Source organism: Panthera pardus, unplaced genomic scaffold (assembly GCF_024362965.1).
Source record: "Panthera pardus isolate Hobbes unplaced genomic scaffold, ASM2436296v1 HiC_scaffold_16, whole genome shotgun sequence".
Taxonomy (NCBI): Eukaryota; Metazoa; Chordata; class Mammalia; order Carnivora; family Felidae; genus Panthera; species Panthera pardus.
This window is the reverse complement of record NW_026526721.1, coordinates 6,062,735-6,081,206: the sequence shown is the minus strand read 5'-3', so window position 1 is coordinate 6,081,206 and position 18,472 is coordinate 6,062,735. Positions and strand designations below refer to the sequence as shown.

General features: G+C 45.6%; 1 protein-coding gene across 3 annotated transcripts in view; it reads left to right on the top strand.

Annotated features, from left to right (window-relative positions):
• The first annotated feature begins 869 nt into the window (after positions 1–869).
• The window catches only part of B3GALT5 (beta-1,3-galactosyltransferase 5), a 38,708-nt gene continuing 21,105 nt past the window's right edge, over positions 870–18,472 (top strand). For 2 of the 3 annotated variants that reach the window (XM_053903065.1, XM_053903063.1), the window contains exons 1-2: positions 871–1,036; positions 12,289–12,350. The gene's annotated coding sequence lies outside the window, so the exon portion shown is untranslated. Of the gene's footprint in view, positions 1,037–12,288; positions 12,351–18,472 lie in introns of all 3 variants that reach the window. The other variant, XM_053903064.1, reaches the window with a different exon arrangement.

The following is an 18,472-nucleotide window of genomic DNA, read 5'->3' as shown; positions in this document are numbered from 1 at the left end:
TACTAGTCTTGGGGTGGGGGAATCAGGCCTGGCAACCTCGGGAGGCACTGCAGATACGAGATTAAGAGAAAGATGCTGGATTAATTTGGTCTGGGTAGGGCCTGGGCTCTGGGATTTCAGGGGATGTTACTCTGCAGCCAGAGGCGACAGCCATGGAATTAGATGATCGGTGATGTGTCTCCAACTCTTAAAAAAAAATACATGTTAGGTTAGGCGGGGGTCCCCATGACACCACATCTATATGTCACTATTCGTCTGCTCACCTTCCTCTAGTCCTTACCTGCTCTGGGCCTCAGTTGCCTCCTCCGTGAAATGGGGAATGGGAATAGTACCTACTTCATTTGGCTGTCCTAAGGCTTACACAGCCCCCCAAACTCCCCATTCCGTTAGCAGACCTCTCTTCTCGCTGCTAATCAAACCGTTGGCGACAAAAATAGCCTGTAAGGGGGGGGGGGGAGGGGAGGGTATCCTTTCTGGAGGCAACTCGGGTTTGAGAAGCACAGGGCCGCACTGCCTGCCCGGTACAGGGTGTTCTCCGAGTTCACTTTGGGACGGTCCCCCGGGAGGCCAGGAGGGTAAACGCAAAGAATCGGCCTAAGGGGATGTGAGCAAATTCCACCCTCCCGAAAGTCTGCCGCCCCGCGAAGGATGCTCTTCCCCTCGGGGCTACGGAGGCGGCACGCCGCACGCGGCCCCCGCCCCCTCCGCCGGCGCTCCGCCGGGTGGTCCCGCCGCCCCCCCGCCCCGCGCCGGGCGCGAGGGGAAGGGGGGCGGAGATCCGGGGCGCCCCCACCCCCCGCCCCTCCCCGCCCCCGCGTCCCCGCCCGCCCGCCCGCCGCCTCACCTATCAGATTTCCCGGGCGCCTCGCCGCGCCGCTCCTCCCACCTCCTAAATGCCGCGCGGAGGGGAAAGCCGCCCTCGGCCTGGACCCGGTGCCTGCGAAGACTGGCCGCGCGCCCCTGGCTGTGCCGGCCGCAATGCGGCTCTGAGCTCGCCGCGGCTGCAGCCGGGCCTCGGGGGAGTGCGGGGCGCCCGGTGAGGCGGGGGAGGGGGCGCGGGCGCAGGGGACGCGGGAGGCGCGGGGGTGAGGGGAGCGCGGGTGCAGGGGCGCGGGGGGGGGGGCGCGGGCGCAGGGGACGCGGGAGGTGCTGGGGTGCGGGGAGCGTGGGCGCGGGAGGGGCGGGGGGGGGGCGCCGGCGCAGGGGGCGCAGGGAACGTGGGAGGTGCAGGGGTGGGTGGGGGGGCGCGGGCGCAGGGGGACGCGGAGGTGCGGGCGTGAGGGGGTCGCGAGGGACGCGGGAGGGGGTTGCGGGGGGTGCCGGAGCCGGGGACCTGGAAGTGGGAGAGCGGGGCTCCGGGGTGCAGGAGGCTCCGGGGACGCGGGACCTGCGGGGGCAGCGGGGGTTGGGAGCGGAGGACGCGGGTTGACGCGGGCGCGCCCGGGCGCTTTTGACTGCCCAGCGCTTAGGAGGAGCGCGGGTTCTGCAGGTTTGTCCTGTTTTCTTTTTTCTTTTTAAATTAAGGAAAAGAAAATGGTTACACATCAGATTTCATAAAACTTGGTCTAACAGTGAAGCAAGGTGAATGTTTAAAAAAATAAATAAAAACTTGGTCTAACAGTATTTATTTTTCAAAAAATTCACCTTGCCTTTTTTTTTTTTTTTTTGGTGAGAACATTTAAGTTCTACTCTCATCACATTTAAACTACACGACACAGTGTTAGCAGTTATGCTCATAATATTACATACATCCTCCAACCGGTTACCTGTTTTCCCAGCGTCAGCCCCTGGCAACCACTTTTCTATTCTCTTCTTGTGAGTCCCGCTTTTTTATTTTTATGTTTTTTAATGTGTATTCATTTTTGAGAGATAGACCACGAAGGGGAGGGGGCAGAGAGAGAGAGGGAGACCCAGAATCCGAAGCAGGCTCCAGGCTCCAGGCTCCGAGCTGTCAGCGCAGAGCCCCACGTGGGGCTTGAAGCCACCAACTGTGAGATCATGACCTGAGCTGAAGTGGGAAGCTTAACCTACTCAGCCACCCAGGCGTCCCATTTTATTTTATTTTATTTTTAATTCCGCCTGCAGTCTTTGTCTTTATCCGGCTTTTTTTTCTTTCTTTCTCTTCTTCCTACTTAGCACCGTGCCATCCAAGTGCATTCGTGTTGTCCAGTCGGCAGGATTTTCTTCTTTTTAAAGATTGAACACCGTTCAGTTGTACGCATACATCACATTTTCTGTGTCTGTTTTATCTGTCCACAGACACCGGTTGTTTCTGTACCTTGGATATTGTGAGTACTGCTGAAGTGTGGCTGGGAGTGCGGATACCTCTCTGAGATAATGTTTTGGTTTCCTTTGGATTATGTGCTAAGAAGCGAGATTGCTGGATCATATGCTCCATTTTTACTTTCTTGAGGAACGTCTGTATTTTCTAGAGTAGCCGTGCCAGTTTGCATTCCTACCGACAGTACTCCAGGGTTTCCTTCTCTCCACCTTCTGGCCAGCATCTGTTATCTCTTGTCTTGTTGATAATAGGCATCCTGACACACAGCAGGTTATTGTGGTTTCAATTTGCATTGCCTGATGACGAGTGATGTTGAGCATCTTGCCATGTACCTGTTGGCCATTTGGATGTCGTTGGAAAAATGTCTGTTCAGGTCCCTTGCCCAGTTTTTAATTGGGCCATTATTGTTACCTCTGCTACTGATAACACTATATCCATGTACAAAGTATTATCTCTGCTCACACCACACAGTTGAGGAAGTGGTGTTAGAGGTGGGCACAGTGCAAACATAGGATGGGGAAAATTAACTTGGGATGGAAACATCCTAGGTTGAAATGAATAACCCAACCTGAGAAACAAACAAACCCCACCCCCTGGCGCGCTGGAGGAGGTGGGGGGAGGGGTGGCTCCTTGCAGTGGGGCTTGTGGAGGACTGACCGGCAGGAGGTTTCAGAGGCTTCGTGAAGGAGCCACAGGAGGGGGTTTGGCTTTGTCGACAGGATGAGAAGGACATCTCTTTAGGTCATTCCTAAGTGCGGTGAGCTGCCTTAGGATTTTATAATCAGTGTTTCTCATAATGTCTCCACCAGTCACGTTTGTGCGTGTGCACGTGTGTGTGTGTGTGTGTGTGTGTGTGTGTGTGTGTGTGTTAAATGTGTGCAGTTTACCCTGCACCTGACTTTTTTTTATCCTATTCCGGCTTCACTTTTTTTTTTTTTTTAATTTCTGTTTAGATCTCTGACTTGTTGGGGATAAATACAGCTTCCAATAGAAAACTCTGAGTTTGCTCTGCAGTAACCAGATGTCGTGAACTTACTTGTCACCCTTCCTTTATGTTACCGTGAGAAGCTTCTAAAAGTCCCTGTTAGGCATTTGCCTGTTGTAAATGTTAACATCACCGCCCCCGTCCACGCCTCCTTCATTTGCTGTTTCTGCCCTTGCTTCCTGAGATGCAGGAAGCAAATTTAATGAAGACATGGGGGGAGACATCATATTCCCATGAATCCTGGGGGTGGGAGGGCCTTAGGGTATTTTATAGATGGAAATTCCTAGGGTCACATTTGTGGGTAAATACATACTGATTCTACTCATCCTCACACGTAATAAAACATTTTAGTTAAGTTATATAGTCTTGTAGGCACACCTCTTTAATCGCGTTTCTTCTTAAACAGGTGCCTGTAATACACAAATTGTTTCAAAGATGGCTTTTAATATCTTCCTTTTAGTGGAATAAATCAGAGAAAGACAAATGCTCTCACGTAGATGCAGAATCTAAAACAAACAAACAAACAAACAAACAAACAAACAAACCCCAAACTGAACTTGTAGATGCAGAGAACATATTGGTGGTTGCCAGAGGTGGTATGCGGGTGGGTGGGGGAAAATGGGTGAAGGGCATGAAAAGGTACAAATTTTCAGTTACAAGATAAATAGTCCTGGGGATGTAACGTACAGCGTGGTAGAAAAAAATATGGACATCTATCTTTTCTTTAAGGAATGGCTGCTTATCTATTGAGACCTGTTTTCTGTCTCCTTTCAATTTTTCCTTTCCGAGTCAGTTCATTTTTTATGCTTCCTTCGTTAGGTCAACTAAAAACTAAACTCGTGTGGTCCATTGACATTTAGCTCCTGCATCTGCAACTCAGAGCAGAAAGCTACCTCGATAAGTTATCTCGAAACATTGATGAGGACAGCGTTGTCTTTGCAAAGGTTGTAGAACATGAGCGCCGTTTCTTTTGTGGGATTTCTTTCTTTTTAAATTTATTTTTAATTAAAAAATTTTTTTCGGGGCGCCTGGGTGGCTCAGTCAGTTAAGCAGCCGACTTCGGCTCGGGTCATGATCTCGCGGTCGGTGAGTTTGAGCCCCGTGTCGGGCTCTGTGCTGACAGCTCAGAGCCTGGAGCCTGTTTCAGATTCTGTGTCTCCCTCTCTCTGACCCTCCCCGTTCATGCTCTGTCTCTCTCTGTCTCAAAAATAAATAAACGTTAAAAAAAAAAATTAAAAAAAATTTTTTTCTTAATCTTTATTTTTGAGAGAGAGAGAGAGAGAGATACAGAGTGCGAGTGGGGGAGGAACAGAGAGAGAGGGAGACACAGAATCCCAAGCAGGCTCTAGGCTCTGAGCTGTCAGCACAGAGCCCGATGCGGGGCTTGAACTCACAAACCTTGAGATCATGACCTGAGTCGAAGTCGGACGATTAACCCACTGAACCACCCAGGCACCCCTTATTTTTAATTATTTTAATGTTTATTTTTGAGAGAGAGAGAGAGAGAGAGCTTGAGCAGGGGAAGGGCAGAGAGAGAGGGAGACACAGAATCCAAAGCAGGCTCCAGGCTCTGAGCTGTCAGCGTAGAGCCTGCTGCGGGGCTTGAACTCGTGTACCATGAGATCATGACCTGAACCGAAGTTGGATGCCTCACCGACTGAGCCACCCAGGTGCCCCTCTTTTGTAGGATTCCTAAGTAGGTACTTTGAATAAACAAGGACCACTGTTGATGTCTGATTTTATGAGCGTCTATATATCTGACCACTCCTCCTCGAACAGGTGCCAGTCTCACTTCATCAGGGGACACCAGTGGGCAGCCCTTCTTCCTCAGTCCTGCTGGACTGGCAGTGAGACCCCGGCCAGTTTGGATCAATCCTGGAAGGGTTTCGGGGGCCTCATCGCTGCCTTCCTGAGCCTGGAGTTGGACTTGGGCCCTGAGCCAGGCGCTGGTGTCCCAGGGGAACTCTTTGTCTCCCCAGGATGCTTGTCCATTTGACTGGGCTTCAGACCAAATTTCGACTTAGTCTTCTGCCAGGACTAGATCCTGATCCTGAATCCCGGTTCCAGTGACCATAAAACGTTGCTTGGTCCTTGTCAGCCTCTTTCCCCAGATGACTGGGATGCTGGCAAGGATGAGCTTGACCGACTTTGAACTACCACATCTCTATCTATCTGAGCATAACTGTCAATATTCAGCCAGGGGCTCCTCCCAGGAGCCTTATTTCTGCTCCTCTCTTTCATTGGTCCCCTTGGGAGACCCCAGGCTTGGGACCTCCTGTGGTACTCTCCCCACCTTCCTCCCTCTGTCCCCCATGATGGCATGCCTCTGCTTCCCTTCTTTGTCCCCAGGGAGGCCCCTTGAGTGGGTAAGGGCTCCTCCCAGCGGCCCAATTCCAGGCTCTTCTCCTTTGCCCCTAGCCCGAGGATGGGGGTTCCTTCAGGCTTTGTGGCTGCTCTCCCGTGGATTTCAATGAGACGTTTCCTTTTGCCTGCAAGGGAGCAGAGGTATCCGAGCCTGTGCCTGAAGAGGGGGTGGCTAAGATGACTTATCTTCCACGTGGCCTTCACTTGAAACCCAGAATTAGGAGATTTGGCTGTTGGGTAATGAGACTTGTTTGAAAACATCAACCAGGATTTTTTTTTTTTTTTTTTAACCTGAAGTCATTTGGGACCAAGTTGGGTACGTAAAGTAGCTAATCATCCATTTACTCATTCGGCAAGCACGCGTGGGGAGAGGAAGGGCTTGGGCTCTGGATCCAGATGCCTGATTTCACAGCCCAGCTCTGCCAGGCACTTGTGTGACCTTGAGTATGTTACTTAGTTTCTTTGTGCCTCAGTTTCCTCCTTTGAAATCCAAGAGAAGAGGGCTCATTTCATAGTTGGGGGGCGGTTAGGAGGATTAAATGGTTCCATATGAATAAAGCTTCAGAACAGTGCCAGGATATGAACAAGAGCTACATAAGTTAGAGCCATTATTATTATTATTTGGTCGTTTTCTGCCGAGCACTTTACCGTGGTTTTACCATGCCGCGTAAGATTTTTTCGGGTCCAGGGGCGCCTAGGTGGCTCAGTCTGTTGAGCCTCTGACTTCAACTCCGGTCACGATCGCGGTGTTTGTGAGTTCGAGCCCCGCGTTGGGCTCTGTGCTGACAGTTCAGAGCCTGGAGCCTGCTTCGCATTATGTGTCTCTCTCTCTCTGCCCCTCGCCCCCTCAAAAATAAAGCAAAACATAAAAAATTTTTTTTAAAGATTGCTTCGGGTCCAGGGGCCCCTGGGTGGCTCAGTCAGTTAGGCGTTGGACTTCAGCTTGCAGCATGATCTTGCAGTCCGCGAGTTCAAGCCCTGCATCGGGCTCTGTGCTGATAGCTCAGAGCCTGGGGCCTGCTTCTGATTCTGTGCCTCCCTCTCTTTCTCTGCCCCCCCCCCCCAATAAAAAATATTAAAAAAAATTTTTTTAATGTTTGTTTATTTTTGAGAGAGAGAGAAAGAGAACACAGCACAAGTGGGGGAGGGGCAGAGAGAGAGGGAGACACAGATCTGAAGCAGGCTCCAGGTTCTGAGCTGTCAGCACAGAGACCAATATGGGGTTTGAACTCATGAACCATGAGATCGTGACCTGAGCCAAAGTCAGATGCTTAACTGACTGAGCCACCCAAGCACCCCCATTAAAAAATATTTAAAGGGGCATCTGACTTCAGCTCAGGTCATGATCTCATGGTTCATGGGTTTGAGCCCCGGGTCAGGCTCTTTGCTGATAGCTCAGAGCCTGTAGCCTGCTTCAGATTCTGTGTCTCCCTCTCTCTCCCCTCCCCTACTCGTGCTCGCTCACTCTCTGTCTCTCAAAAATAAATAAATGTTAAAAAAAAATTTTTTTTCTTTTGAAAGATTGTTTCAGGTCCAGAATGAGGCATGAAGATAGGGCAACAAAACTAGTTTTCTTCTGTTGAATTAAAACAATTAAACGCACCCTGGTTTTAAAGGTAATTGCTAAAAAAAAAAAAAAAAAAAAAAAAAAGAAAGTGCCCAAGCAATTTTGTACAACAGCGGAATTGCTGTAATAGAATTACTAATGTCAGGAGCACAGTATTTAATTTGTTGTCTCACTTTTGGTGCCTGACCCTTTTATTGAACCTCTGACCCTCTTGACTATCTGAAGCCGTTCTTGGACCTTACTGTGTAAGCTTACAACTGTCTGCTCTCTTTCTTGCTATCTGTCTCATATTTTTTGGTCTGTAGTGGTGGTTTGTCTCCATATGTTTCCTGAGCTCTGCAGTGTCTCCTTGTAATCCCCATGCTTTCTCATTGTCATCTTGCTTTGCTGGTTTCCTGTTGTTAACGTCTTGTAGCCGCAAATCATTTGTTGTAAATGCTTTTTTTTTTTTTCCTTTTTTTTTTTTTTTTGAGCTTGGAGTGTGGTCAATCTTTTTAAAGCTTAAAGTGCGTGGTGTTACACCGACAGCTTTTAAAATCATTGTTTACAGTAGTAATCATCCCGCTTTCTCATGAAATATTGCAAATCAACCTCAAGGCTAGACGTGGAGCCAGGGTTGGAGAAGTATCCATCCATCCGGGGATACTTGCCTTGTGTTCACGGAGTATCACGGGGACCTACGTGGAAACTCGTAACCCACTTCCGGGACGTATTTTCGTCCAGACTGGTTTCTTCATTTGTCTTTTGCACATTCCCTTCCCTTTGCTGTCCCTTGTCTATAGTTTTATGCTTAGCTGCTATCTCTCTTGATGTCAAGTGTATTTGAAGAGGGCAGATTCAGCTAGACCTTCAGATATAATTTGAGTGAATGATCTTGGATTGCATCTCTTCTAATGGGAGAACCGTGTTTGCCTTGGACCTTTATTTAATCTGTGTTCTGGATATATCATGTTTTCTCTGCCTTTCTGTTGCCTGAGGATCTGAAGGAGGAGGTATGGCTAATTATGATTGGTGGGTTTAGTCTCTATTTATGTGTCCTGTAATTGTATCACAAGTTGTTTTCAGGGTACCCTTGGGGTTCAAACTGCCTCCGAATTCAGAATGTAGCTTGCCCTTGGTAAATTTTTTCCCCAGAGTATGAAGTATTTCAAACATACAGATGAGTTAGGATTTAAAATATATTAAGCATTTAATTCAAGAGGCTGGAAAAAAGGCAGTTAGCATTCCAAAGGCAAGAGAAGGGGGAAAATGAGGATATGAGTAGCAGTGAATGAAATAGAGAATAAAACAAACAGCGGTAGCTACAGACTCAAAAAATGTTTGTTAGAAAAACCAACAACAGGGGCGCCTGGGTGGCTCAGTTGGTTGGGCGTTGGATTTTGGCTCAGGTCCTGATTTCACGGTCCGAGAGTTCAAGCCCCGTGTCGGGCTCTGTGCTGACAGCTCAGAGCCTGGAGCCTGCTTCAGATTCTGTGTCTCCCTCTCTCTCTGACCCTCCCCTGTTCATGCTCTGTCTCTCTCTGTCTCAAAAATGAGTAAACATTAAAAAAAAAAAAAGAAAGAAAGAAAAGAAAAACCAACAACATAAAGCCTAGCAAGATTGGACCAAAAAGAGAAAAGGAACACAAATAAACCAGATTAAAAATAAAGAATATCCACAAGCACAGAGAAACAACCTTTTTAAATCAGAATATTATGGACAACTTTATGCCAATACATTTCAAAGTTTAGATAAAATAATTTTGTAAAAAATCACAAATAACAAAGTTCACTGAAGAAGAAATAGAACCTGAGTAAAAAATAACAATTAAAGATATTGAATTTGTAATCAGAATTCTGCCTGCTCCCATCCTAAAAAGACAACAACCCCCCAAAGATTTAGGGGTAAACACTAAATTTTAAAGGCACAGCAAAATACTCTATTGTGCAAGCTATTTTAGAAAACAGAAAAGTTCTCCACTTCAGAAAGAGATAGTAAAAAAAAGAATTAATAGGTTCTCTTCTAAAAAAACCCAGTATCTCTTCTAAACACAAGTGAAATGTTCCTAAATATATCCGGTTTTTATTAATATACTATATCAATAAATTAAAGGAGGGAAGAAATGCATGATTACCTCAAAAGATGTAACCAAAAATAAATGAATCAATAGAACTCTGCACTAATTCATAATAAAGAAGGGAATGTTAAAATTTCTTTTAATGTTGATTTTTGAGAGAGACAGAGGCAGAATGCGAGTGGGGGAGGGGCAGAGAGAGAGGGAGACACAGAATCCGAAGCAGGCTCCAGGCTCTGAGCTGTCAGCACAGAGCTCTATGCGGGGCTCAAACCCACCAACTGAGAGATCATGACCCAAGCCAAAGTTGTACGGACACCCAACCGACTGAGCCACCCAGGTGCCCCAAGAAGGGAACTTTCTTAATTTGCCAAAGGTATTTATCAAACGCCTAGCATAAACATCATATTAACAGTGAAACTTAAAAGAATTCTCACTAAAGTCAAGAGCAAGATAAGGATGTCATTATCACTGCTTTTATTAAACATTGTACTTGAGGTTCTAGCCAATGCAAAGACCAGAAAAGAAACTAAGCTATTCTTATTTGCAGACAATATTGTATCAGACCCAATAGACCAGGTTATGCCATAGTAACAAACAGCCCCCAAATCTCAGATCTTAATGCTGTACGTTTATTTTCACAGAAGTAAAGTCTGTTGCTGATCCAAACTACTTTTCGAGGCAGCTGCCCTTCATACAGTGATTTGTCATTTTCTGCCATTTGGATCTTATGGCATGTTTCTATCAAGATGTACTTGCAAAAGCAGAGAAGAGAGAGCTAGAAAATCGAGCACGTGCAGTGAAATCTCTCACCACTTCAGCTCTGATTTCACTGGCTGGAAAAACCCAGCTGGCTCTGTCTAACTTCAAAAGTTTAGGAAGTGAGGGGCGCACCTGGGTGGCTCAGGGGGTTCAATGTCCAACTCTTGGTTTAAGTTCAAGTCATGATCTCACTGCTTGTGAGATTGAGCCCCATGCCAGGCTCTGTGCTGACACCACTGAGCCTGCTTGGGATTCTGTCTCTCTGTCCCGCTCTCACTCATGCTCTGTCTCTTTCAAAATAAATAAACAATAAAAAATATTAAAAAATAGTTTGGGAAGTGAAACCCTCCCGTGTGCTAGGAAGACACAGATAACCAAAATATCAAATACGTAAAACATTCAACAGAATCTGTTAGATTTATTCTCAATTTCCCTATGGATAGAATGGAATTTGTTAGTTTTCTTCATCAGATCATTATTTTTTTTGTTAATTTTTTTTTAACGTTTATTTATTTTTGAGACAGGGAGAGACAGCATGAACGAGGGAGGGTCAGAGAGAGAGGGAGACACAGAATCTGAAACAGGCTCCAGGCTCTGAGCTGTCAGCACAGAGCCTGATGCGGGGCTCGAACTCACAGACTGCGAGATCATGACCTGAGCCGAAGTCTGATGCTTAACCGACTGAGCCACCCAGGTGCCCCCATCAGATCATTATTATTGTTTGGTTTGCTTGTGTTGTTTTCTGAGACGATGTGTAAAAATACAATTTATCCTATGGTACTGGCAGTTTTTGTGTTGTATATTTTGAGGCCAAGTTGTAAAAAGTGTACAGGTTTATCAAGGATCTATATTACAAATTATATGGTGAAGTGCTGTGTTGTATTGATGCTTCTGGCTTGAATTCTCTTCTGTGTCACAGAGCTGCTCTAGGGATCTCCTTGACCCCAATTCTTGCTGGTGTCTTCCCCACCTGTCTTTGTATCTTTATTTTGGGTGTATCTTTTGAATCTGCATATAGATGGATATTTTTTTTTTTTGCCAATCTGATAAATTGTTCTTAAGTAAGTGAGTTTAATTTATTTATAATAAGTGTGGTTTCTGAAGTACTTGGACTTAATTTTATTGTCTCCTGTGTTTTCTCTTTACTAGGTTTTTTTCTTTAGTTCTCTTTACTTTTTGTTTCCTGTTGAATTAGTAAAGTTCTCTGTGTTCCCATTTTCTCCCCTTGCTGATTTTCAATCTACAAACTGTATTTCCATTATTAAAAAAAATTTTTTTAATGTTTATTTTTGAGAGAGAGAGAGAGAGAGTGGGGGAGGAGCAGAGAGAGGGAGACACAGAATCTGAAGTAGGCTCCAGGCTCTGAGCTGTCAGGATAGAGCCCTATGTGGGCCTCGAACCTATGAACCATGAGATCATGACCTGAACTGAAGTTGGATGCTTAGCTGACTGAGCTACCCAGGCGCCACTCGTTTTAAGTTTTTTTTAAATATGAAAAATTAGGGGCTCCTGTGGCTCAGTCAGTTAGGCATCTGACTTCAGCTCAGATCATGAACTTGTGGTTTGTGGGTTCGAGCCCTTCATGTGGCTTGGTGCTGATAGCTCAGAGCCTGGAACCTGCTTTGGATTCTGTGTCTCCCTCTCTCTTTGCCTCTCTCCGCCTTGCACGTGCTCTCTCTCAAAATAAATAAATAAACATTAAAAAAATTAAACATAAAAAATGAGTTATTCTTATGGACATAAATTAATTAAATTTAACCACATATTTGGTCAATTTCTATGCTCATTGTTGTGTCCTGTATTCCTTGACGGAGGCCTGGGTTTGACAATCTTTTTGAAGTGCATCCATTAATAATTCTTTTAGTGAGGCTCCATGGTGATAAAGTTCCTATTTGTGTGTTTGAAAATGTGGCTTTACTCTTGTATGTTATTTTAACTGGGTACAAAACTCTAGATTGGCAGTTTTTTCCCTCTGGTGTTTTGAAGGTAACACTGCATTATCGTCTGACTTACATTATCAGTTATGGGAAATTTCTGTCCATCTCTTTTTCAGGCTTTTGTGGATAATATTCCTGTCTCTCTGGTAGCCTTTGAGACTTTCTCCTTGCCCTCGATGTTTGTTAGTTTCGCTAGGATAATTTGAGGTGTGGATTTACTTTTAATCATTGTACTGGGCACTTAGGCTGCAATTTTGATTTGAGAACTCCCATGTTCCATTCTGGAAAATTCTCAGCTGATATATCTTCTCATCTATTCCCTTTATTCTTTTTTTCAGGAATGCTTACAAGATTAAGCTGACCCTCGTAACCTGTCTGCTACATCTCCTTTGTCTTTCTGGTAAGTCCTGGCTGTGTTGGAGGCAGTTATTTTGGGGGGTGGTAATAATTCTCCTTTCAGTTGGGCTTTTCCTCACTGTGGAAAGTGGAAGGCAGGGGTAGGTTTTTGATCCCATTTTACTCCAGAGGGCTATTTCCCTGAGGCTTCCTACTTACCACCCCTGTTCATTTTTCTCAAGCTCGGGAAGGGAGACCAATAAAAATAAGACTTTCGTGAATGTCAGTTCCTCACCTTTCCCCCTAGGTACACTTCCCCAGTGAATTTTTCCCACAGGTAAGATTCAGGCGTTTTCAGTGTTTTTCCCTGGCCACCGCTTTCAGGGACCACGCCCACAGTCATACTGTCATTTGACTGTTGCTTGTCTACTTTTGGCCAATTGAACTTACGGTTTTATGTCATTGTGGACAAAGTAGAGAAGCAAATGTCTCAATACCCTATTACACATTTAAGCAGTAAGAGTTGGTACTATTACTCAACCCATGAGCAGTAGGTCAGAGTGGGTATTCAGTGCCCCAGTTTCGTATGAAGCCTGGCACAATGCCCAGGTGTTTGACATCTTTGGAAGGAAACAGGTGTCTATCTAATTGGACGTGGATTAAGAAACTGAGAAGTTTGAAGGAGGCAAAATCAATGGTAGAGGGCTGGCCTTACTAAGGTAGGGGTATAGATGGAAAGATGGTGGTCAACCTGCCATAGATACAACCTGTCACCAATGCTTCTTAGCTCACACTCAAGAGTTTCCTGGAGGACCCAGAAGTAGCCAAACTGGATTTTTTTTATACCCTAATATGGCTTTCTCAAGGACAGAGTGTCCAGATACCCCCTCTGCTAGTTATTAACTAATCACGTAACCATCCCCAAAATGTGCAAGATTCATCATTCTAGGACTGTAGTTTTTTCTTCTCATTCTAACTCTCCTGTGAATCTTGGTTTTGCTTCTGTTCTAAGAATTAGTTTACCAGCTGACTGTCCCATGAGAGAAAATAATTTGTATGAAAGATAACTGAACTACATGCAACATAAAGGAACTGTTTCTGTTATCCTTTGATAGATTTATGCTTTCTTTTTTTAAAAAGATGTTTATTTATTTTTGAGAGAGAGATGTGTGTGAGTGTGTGAGTTGGGGAGGGGCAGAGAGAGAGAGAATCCCACGCAGGCTCCACACTGTCAGCAAAGAGCCCGAGTGGGGGCTTGATCTCACAGACCGTGAGATCGTGATCTGAGCCGAAATCAAGAGTCGGACACTTAACTGACTGAGCCACCCGGGCTCTCTGACAGACTTATGCTTCCCATTTGGGACTTAGGTGGTAGCGCTGTGTCTAATATTGACTGACAGGCACGTGTTCCAGTTTCCTGTTTTGCTGACTTGTAACACAGGCTGTTAACACTTGTCTTGTTGAAGCTCTGTCTTGAGTCATCTGCAGCATCCTGTGGCCGCGTGGAAAGTGGTTTGCAGAAGTTATTCCATTAGATGAAATGTGGAGTAGCTTTTCCAGGCTAATGAAAGTTGATCATGCCAGGCACTGTGTGGGAGGTTTAAATGGTTAGAGAAGCCGCATGATGAGGTTAGAAAGGCACTTTTCATGTGGTTGGTTCTTGGTGACTCAGATTCATAGATCCCGTGGCTCTTACCTGCCGACCCACCTCACCTGTGCTGTTGAGCCAGCTCCAACCCCACTCGTCAATCTTTTTCTGTGTCTGTTTTCTTTCTTCATTAGTCCGTGGGATGTGTTCTTCACAAACTGATCTAGGGCCAAAAAGTTTGGGCAGCCCTGCCTAGGAATTTTCTTTTTTGGGATTTACTCTGAACGTTAACTTTGTAAAGTTTCCCCAAAGTCCTGCAGTGAAGAAGCTCGTCTAATTCTGTTTAATCCAGTGGTTCCCCAACTTGCAGTCTACCTGTCTGCCACCCGATGCATCCCCCCCAGACACACGGCAGGTCCTCTGGGTGTGTTGTGGGCGCAGTTTGGGAAAACCTGTCCTATAGTGATAGAAAAGCCTCTACATCCCTTCTAGCTCTGATCTCGGCTTCCCTTCCACCCTTGATTTTTTCTTCCCTTGTCTTGTTTTATTAACACTGTTACTAGGGTGCAGTATCGATATAGGTTTTATCCACAAAGCTTACAATTTAGTGAACTTTCAATTTTTTTTATCATTGTGGTAAAAAATACGTAAAAAATTATGGTAAAAAAAAAGATATGGTAAAAATTATGTTGGCCACATTAGCCACAATTCCATGAAATTCAGTACATTCATGATGTTGTGCTCCCATCCCTGCTGTCTAGTTGCAGAACACTTGCATCACCCCAAAGGAAACCCCGTGCCCATTATCAGTCACTTCTCCCCACAGCCCCCAGCCCCTGGCGACCACCGTACTACTGGCGGACTTTTCATCTGACTGCTCTAGGGAACCTCATATAAAGGGAGTCAGACAGTATCTGGTCTTTTATGACTAGTTGATTTCACTCGGCATTATGTCTGCGAGATCCATCCATGTTGTAGCAGGTGTCAGAATGTTTTTCCTTTTTAAAAACATTTTTTAATGTTTTTATTTATTTTTGAGAGAGAGAGAGAGAGAGAGCACAAGCCGGGGAGGGGCAGAGAGAGAGGGAGACACAGGATCTGAAGCAGGCTCCAGGCTCCGAGCTGTCAGCACAGAGCCTGATGTGGAGCTCGAACTCGTGAGCCAGGAGATCATGACCTGGGCTGAAGTCGGATGCTGAACCGACTGAGCTACCCAGGTGCCCCCAGAATGTCCTTCCTTCTTAAGCCTCAACACTATTCCATGGTGTGCATAAACCATATTTTGTTTATCCAGTCATCTGTCAATGGACGTGTGGGCTGCTTTTTGGGTAGATCCTCAGAAGCGGAGTTACTGGGTCATATGTAATTCTGTTTCCTTCTTTGAGGAATTGCCGTGCTCTGTATCGTAGAAGGCGGCACCATTGTACATTCCCGCCAGCCTTGCGCAAAGGTGGGCTCCAATTTCTCCACACACTTGCCAACACTTGTTAATTTTTTTTAATGTTTATTTTTGAGGCGGGGGAGGGGCAGAGAGCAAGAGGGAGACACAGAATCCGAAGCAGCCTCCAGGGTCTGAGCTGTCAACACTTGTTAATTTTTTAAAATTTATTTTTAGGGGCGCCTGGGTGGCTTGGTCGGTTAAGCGTCTGACTTCGGCTCAGGTCATGATCTCACGGTCCGTGAGTTCGAGCCCCGCGTCGGGCTCTGTGCTGACAGCTCAGAGCCTGGAGCCTGTTTCAGATTCTGTGTCTCCCTCTCTCTCTGACCCTCCCCTGTTCATGCTCTGTCTCTCTCTGTCTCAAAAATAAATAAACGCTAAAAAAAAATTAAAAAAAAAAATAAATAAAATAAAATTTATTTTTATAAGAGCCCCCCTCGCGGGTATGAAGTGGCATCTCATGGTGGTTTTGATTTGCATTTCCCTGATGATGAGTGATGTTGAGCATCTTTTCATCAGTCTGTTGTCCGTCTGAATTTCTCCTGTGGAAAACTGTCTATTCACGTCTGTTGCCCATTTTTGAAATCAGTGTTATTGTCGTTGTCAGTGAGTCCCCTACTCGTTAACAGGTAAGACTCTCTTACCGGCATCAACTTTACTTCTGGGAAGGATGTTGGCAGCATTAATTTCTTTTCTGCCATCAGCCATCATTTATCACTGTCCTGCTTGTCCTAGTCTCTGGCTGAACCGCGAGGCTCCATTCCTTCCCACCCCTTTCCACGGCCCGTGTCTCGGACCCTTGTCTTTTTAGCTGTTGTTTCCTTGGCTGGGCTGTTTTGTTTAAGTCCACTTCCCCATCACCTTCCTTTTCTTCCTAAAGGATTGTGTCGTCCGCTGTTTGATTTTAGCCACGGTTACTCCACGGAAGCAGCGTTGTGGATGTCCAAGAGCTTCTAGCTCCCGGCAGCCCTCTATGGGATTGGCGCTGATGATGGCCCTCCCTTCTTTGGGCTTCCTTGGTCCCTGGGATACTTCTCTGTGACACCAAGTGGGGGAGTAAGCATTGGGTGCAGGACTGTGGGCCCCGGGGCACCTTACCTTGGCTGTCGATGCTGACTTTGTCCTTTAACTCATGCCAGGACCCGGGCTGGTGACTTCACTCTCGGGGTTCTCCTCAAAAAGAACTTTGGCGCCCACCGTGAACATGCGTGGGAAGGATTTGCAAGCAATCACATGAGAAGCACTTGGCATGGTTGCCCGTGTGCAGGACGTGTCTGTGTCAGCCACTGTTGGCACATTAACGTGGTTTTCCTCCTGTGTATTCACTTGATCCCTCTCCGCTCCCAATTTCCGTCTTCTGACTCTTGTTTCCTAGATTCTGTTCTTTGTTCTTCATTAGTCTAATCCCAGACATTGTGTCACTCTTGCCATTTCAGTGTCCCACCCTGTGCGGGCAGATCTAATGAGATCGGTTCTCTACATTTTAGCGGGAGGCTTCTTGTAACACAGATCTCAGAATTGTGCTGTAGGGATGTATGTTCTGGAGGACACTTGACTCTTGTCAGATCACTGCACGCCAGCCGCCCCCCTCGCCAGCTCATCCACAGCCATGTCGGCGACTCTTCCAATCTGGGAGAATTTGGCCTTTTCACCAATTTCTATGAATTGCATTATTAAAAACATTTTTTTTCTTTAATGTTTATTTATATTTGAGAGAGAGAGAGAGAGTTGGGGAGCGGCAGAGAGAGACGGAGACAGAATCAGAAGCAGGCTCCAGGCTCTGAGCTTTCAGCACAGAGCCCGACGTGGGGCTTGAACTCTGGAGCTGTGAGATCATAACCTGAGCTGAAGTTGGATGCTTGACCGGCTGAGCCACCTTGGTGCCCCAGTAATATTTTGTTTTAATGTTTGAATTAGTCCAGTCCTGCTTTTTGGTTTTATTATTCCTGCTCTTTTCTGTAATTTTTTGTTTGTTTTCTAAATTAGTTGAGAGAGCTTAGTTTTTAAAAATTTCTTTCTTTTCTTTTTAAAAAAAGTTTGTTTATTTTTTGCTTGTTTATTTATTTATTGAGAGAGAAAGAGAGCACACAAGAGGGCGTGAGCAAGGCAGGGGCAGAGAGAGAGAGAGAGAGAGGTGAGAGAGAATCCCAAGCAGGCTACATGCTGTCAGCACAGAGCCTTATGTGGGGCTCCATCCCACAAACTGAGAGATCATGACCTGAACTGAAATCAAGAGTTGTATGCTCAACTGACTGAGCCACCCAGGCTCCCCTCTTTTCTTGTATAATGAAAATACTCAAGGCTATGCATTTGCCTCTGAAAGCAACTTTGAACACATCCTTAGGAATGCTCTGTGGTGGTCTCATTTGTTTTGTTTTATAAGTAATCTGTTTTTACACATTTAATTTCTCCTTTGACTTCTCAGTCAATTTTCTTTATTTCTAAGTGGTTGGGATTTGGGATGATCTTGATCAAACTTAATTCCTTTATTGCTTTATGGTCAGGATGATGGCTTATTGTTTTCCTCTTAAGTCTGTATACAGTTCCATTGCTATCAGGAGTATATGTGCTTGTAACAATGGAAATACTGGTTTAAAATGAACACGAGCAGGATTTGAAACCGGTGCTTATACCTCACTTATTTTAGTCTAAATTTGACTTCTTGTTTCTCCAACTGATACGTTGTGTTTCTTTTTGTTATTAAAATAGAGTATATATTCTCAATAAAATTCTTGGGGGCACATTGCCAGTTTGGGTTTTCATAGGAAAGTGGTCCCGCCTGTTGTATAACAACCAGCACTCAGAGCCAGATAGAGTGACAAAACGAGGAGGTGTTGTTAAAAGTGGAACAGGACGACTCTCTAACAAGCCCACCAATGTTTAACGATTTTAATGAACTTTAAAAAAAATGTCATATTTTCACTGTGATTCATTTTACATTAAAATCTGTGGTTTTCCTGCCAGAGTTATCTTTAGCGAAAGCCGTGTACGTTCAGCTAGATTTGGAGGGGAGGGAATGTGAGTGAGCCTGGAAGCAGATCCCAGATCCCACAAGAAAGCCAGGTGTCGGAGCGGGGATTTCCTGGGCATCTGGGTCTTGGTTCTGTTAATCTTGGGCCACACTCCCAATCTTGGCCACGCTCCCTGACACGCGTATGGC